Source organism: Tenrec ecaudatus, chromosome 2, assembly GCF_050624435.1.
Source record: "Tenrec ecaudatus isolate mTenEca1 chromosome 2, mTenEca1.hap1, whole genome shotgun sequence".
NCBI classification, from domain to species: domain Eukaryota; kingdom Metazoa; phylum Chordata; class Mammalia; order Afrosoricida; family Tenrecidae; genus Tenrec; species Tenrec ecaudatus.
In genome coordinates, this window is record NC_134531.1 from 141284674 (window position 1) to 141289115 (window position 4442).

At 53.6% G+C, this 4442-nt stretch overlaps 1 pseudogene; it reads left to right on the top strand.

Moving 5' to 3' along the window:
- The first annotated feature begins 308 nt into the window (after window positions 1–308).
- On the top strand, window positions 309–753 carry LOC142441005 (cyclin-dependent kinase 2-associated protein 2 pseudogene; annotated as a pseudogene).
- The last annotated feature ends 3689 nt before the right edge of the window (window positions 754–4442 follow it).

The following is a 4442-nucleotide window of genomic DNA, read 5'->3' on the forward strand; positions in this document are numbered from 1 at the left end:
ATGATTATATTCTTCAAGTTGTGCTATTTTCTCCACAACCTTTCTAAATTATTTCATCATCTTGAATAGAAGCCTGTCCTTAAGTTCCTCGCCCATCCTTTCGAATTGGCACTGTCAATGGTGAGTGCTGACATGCTGGACTGCTAACCACTGGGTCAGCAGTTTGAAACCACCAAACCGCTTCTTGGAAGAAAGATAAGTCTTTCTACTCCTGTGTCAGAAACCCATGGGGGAGCGCGCGGCTCAGCGGCCAGCAGCCAACCTCGGAGCAGCGGCCGGCGGCGTCGGCCCACACCCAGGAGTCGGGGATGTCCTACAAGCCCATCGCCCCCGCCCCGAGCAGCACCCCCCAGGCTCCAGTACCCCTGGGCCTGGCACCCCGGTCCCTAAAGCCGGAAGCGTCTCCTCACCGTCCGGCTCCAGGCCGGGAGCCGCTGCCCCTTTCAGGCCACTGTTTAACGACTTTGGACCGCCCTCCATGGGTTATGTGCAGGCCATGAAGCCGCCCGGCACTCAGGGCTCCCAGAGCACCTACACGGACCTGCTGTCTGTCACAGAGGAAATGGGCAAGGAGATCCGGCCCACCTATGCCGGAAGCAAGAGTGCTATGGAGCGCCTGAAGAGAGGCATCATCCACGCCCGGGCCCTGGTCAGAGAGTGCCTGGCCGAGACAGAGCGCAATGCCAGAACCTAACGAAAGCGCCCTCGCCTCCTCGCCTGGACCTTGCAGGCCACCGCAGAGCACTGACCTCTCCCCGTCCTCCACCCAGAGTCGCACTTCCAGCCCTGTGTCCCTGGGTGGGCACCCTTCAGGAACCAGCTCACTCCAGCCTGCAGCACTGGTCAAGGGCCCTCCAAGTGTCAGCCGCCAGGTCACTGTGAATCCCCCCTCCCCATGACCTGCCATCAGTGCTGATCCACCGGGAGCCTTCACCTTCCCGTGCCCCCTCCCCCCTCAGCACCTAGCCAGCACCGAGGACTACTTCCTTTCCAACCCCTTGTCCCCAGCAGGCGCCTGGAAGGCTGGTCCCCTCCCTGCCTTGTCCCCCTGGGCCACAGTGACTCTTTTCTCAGTGTGTCTTTTGCTAAATACGCCCTTTTTGTATAAAATAACGCTGATTTGGAGTTGTTAAAAAAAGAAAAAGAAACCCATGGGGGGGGGGCAGTCCTGCTCTATCCTGTAGGGTCACTGTGAGTAGGAGTTCGCTGGCCATGAGTTTGTCAAGGAGCACAATGCTTGATACAGACATTCCCTGCTAATTAAGGTGAAACTATTATTTGGTTAAAGATGACTTTAGGGGATAGTTTGGGGTCAAGGTTTAAAGATTTCTTCCAGGTAATGGTGAGGGGGGTCATCAGGTCTCAGCACTTGATCATCTTCCTGGGGCACCCGAACCCACTATGACTTGCTCAGCGTCTGTCTCTGGCAGACAGTGGGCTCCCACTGCGTCCTCACCACTCAACCCAGCATCTGGTCTAGAGGGCACTTCGTCTATGAGTGAAGGTCAGCTCTGGTTGTCTCCTTTGGGTGTCTCTCAACACTGCCGGGAGCACCCGTTCTCTGGGGGTGCCAGCCCCCAGATCTGGGGAAAACATAAGCAGAACACTGAGCCCCTTCCAGTCGTCTTTAAACCGTGCCAGACACAGGACTTGGGGTTGACAGCAGCCCCGTGCTCTAGCAAAGACTTCCAAGCCAAGGGGCAGCAGACACCTGTGTCGACCAGCGTCCAGGCCGTCACATCTTGTTCTGAACCCGGCTTGAAGATACGAAGCTGGTAGCGGCTCTGTGATGGGTGTGCGTGCTCTTCTGCTCAGAGGCTCAGGGAGGAAAGGCACCTGCAGCTGGTAGACGGTGAGGAATGCTCCAAGACCTTTTTCCTTTGGGGGTTTTCTGTGGAACAAACTCTCTGGGTGCCCCAATCGGTAGCAAATCTGTTGGAAAGCAAGGAGCAAGGCTGTTTTCTTAACCAGTTCAGCTTCTGCAGGATGCCGGTGCCCTCAAGCTTAGGTCTGCCTCCCTGAAGCCAACAGCCTGGCTTCGCTGTCCAGGGAGACAACCCGCCTGTGCTTCTCCTTGCTCCAGACTGCCGGCCTTCCAGAGACCGCCCCCGCGCATCAGCACCGAGGGCCTTCGTGGAGTACACAGTCCGAGGGCGGCAACGCTCCCGTTGTGAAGCAAACGGAGGCCCAGGCATGGGTGGTCGCTTGGCTACATTCACAGACTCGGGACCTTTGGCTTTCAGGCCAGTGGTACTTGTAGTCGCTTTAGGGGCACGTGTAAGGATCAGATTGGATCACTAACTTGCCGGCTTATTTAGTTTTAAAATTTGTTGCTTTGCTTTTTAAAGTTATGTACCGTGCTCCAGGTAATATGTTAAAGAGCTTTACATTTTTTACGTACATTATCTCACTTAATTTCTGGTAACTCTCTGAGATGGATATTGTTATTTTTGTAAAAATGCTATTTTTTTGATAAAGGAATTTTATAAAAGAAGCCGAGGGACCCCTTCCCTAAAACCAAGCTCATTGCCATCGATTTGATTCCATCTCCCGGCCACCCCGTAGGACCGAGTAGAATCTCTCCATGGGGTTTCGGAAGCAGTACATCTCTACAGAAGCAGACTGCCTCCTCTTTCTCCCACGGAGAGGCTGGTGGGTTGGCACCACTGACCTTTCTGTTAGCGGCTCAACGCTTAACCCACCAGGTGAGATTCAAGAACATGGCAGCGCCATACAGCTTATGAATGGGAGCGTCAGGATTCAGGGCGGTACTGGCTGATTGCACAGTTTCTGTTCCAAACTGACTCTTCCGGCAGCTTCCAAATACCTAGGCCCTTCCCTGCTGCTAGCCAAGCTGCAGTGGGTGGTCTGGGTGGATGACTGCAACACAGCAGTGCTCTTGACTGCTTCTGGGGTGCAGGGGGTGGGAGGACTTCCGCGGCTGCCTCTGATGTAGGCGGCATGGCTGGGATACTAAAGCTGGGCAGGGGAGTGCAAGACACTCTCTTGATTGACTGAGTGAAGATGGCTTGAGACTAGGCGGAATGGGTCAGTGTCTCCTGAGCCCTGACTCATCCTGGACACACTCTGAAGTGCTTTCCTGTTGACATGCCTCCCTTCTCCCTGCCGGCCTGTGCTCTGAGGCCCGGAAGGACGATTCAGAGGTTGGAGTCTCCCTCATCCCTCCCCCCCAGCAGACCCCTGAAGAAAGCCGTGAGTTTCTTTCTTCTGAAAAGTCGGCCACTGGATTTTTCATCCTCTGGAGCATGTCTGAGACTCATAGGTCGTCATAGTGATGGATCAGAATCTACTCGCTGCTACTGGTTATACATAAAACGTTGATGATGGCGGTGACAGTGGTGATGTGCCAGATGGGACACTAATGTTACTGAGTGCCTCCCTACATGAGCAGCCGTGCTCAGAGATGCTAATAAGACAGAACTGTTCAGATGGAACATTGGCTGAGATGATCTTAGCAGTTTGATTTTAGGCTCCGACTTCCATAAACTATATGAGTTTGAGCAGGTTACTTAGCTTTTCTGAGACCCAGAGCTTTTTGACTCAGAAGGTCTGTATGCGATGTGGGGACTGCCATCCTACCTGGACACAGAGAACTAGGCCTTCCCAGGGCTTCTGGGGCTGGCGGCCCTCCCAGGGAACTGGTCTCCATGGCCCCCCCACACACACTTCAGCGGATCTGGTGGGGTGGGAGAGGCTGTTCTCAGCGTGGGCGGGCCAGGCTAAAACGCAGACAGTGGGTGAGGCAGCAGCCCCAGCCTTTGTTCTACCCAGTCTCTGGCCCTGAAATGGCTTTCTTTGAACTTGGCCATTTCCCCCTGTTGTCCATCTGGTTACCAAACCAGCCCTTTCTTTGTAAAGACAGACAGTCTTCTGTCTGTGAGAAGGTGCCCAACCTCTCCCTCCCTGTTACACCTGGCACCTGGGTAAATAAGGTCTTTCTACTGGTTATTCCCCTGGGCTGGAGCAGGTTCTGAGCTGGACAGTCAAGAGGGAGCCTCGTAGGCCTCCAGTGTCTTTGGCTGGGTATTAGGGATACAAGGTGATTGTGTAAGTCTGGGTAAACTAGAGAAGCAGATCCAGAGAGACTCCCATGTGTATATGAAACAGCTTCATATACAAGAGCAATTGTATATTGGGAAAACATCCCAGCCCAGTTTAGATCAAGTTCATAAGTCCAATATAAGCCCACCCATATGTCCGATACCAATCTATAAATTCCTCTTCAGACTCACAAAAACATATGCAATGGTGCCAAATGCAGGAAAATCACAGACTAGTGGATGGAAAGTCTTGTGGATACAGTGGCAATGGAAACATCTCAGTGCTGGCGTGGATCTCCACGTGGCTCCTCCAGCTCCAGGGCTCTAGCTTAGCTCCATGTGTCTTGACATTGGGAATAAAAACAGAGAGAATCTGTATGT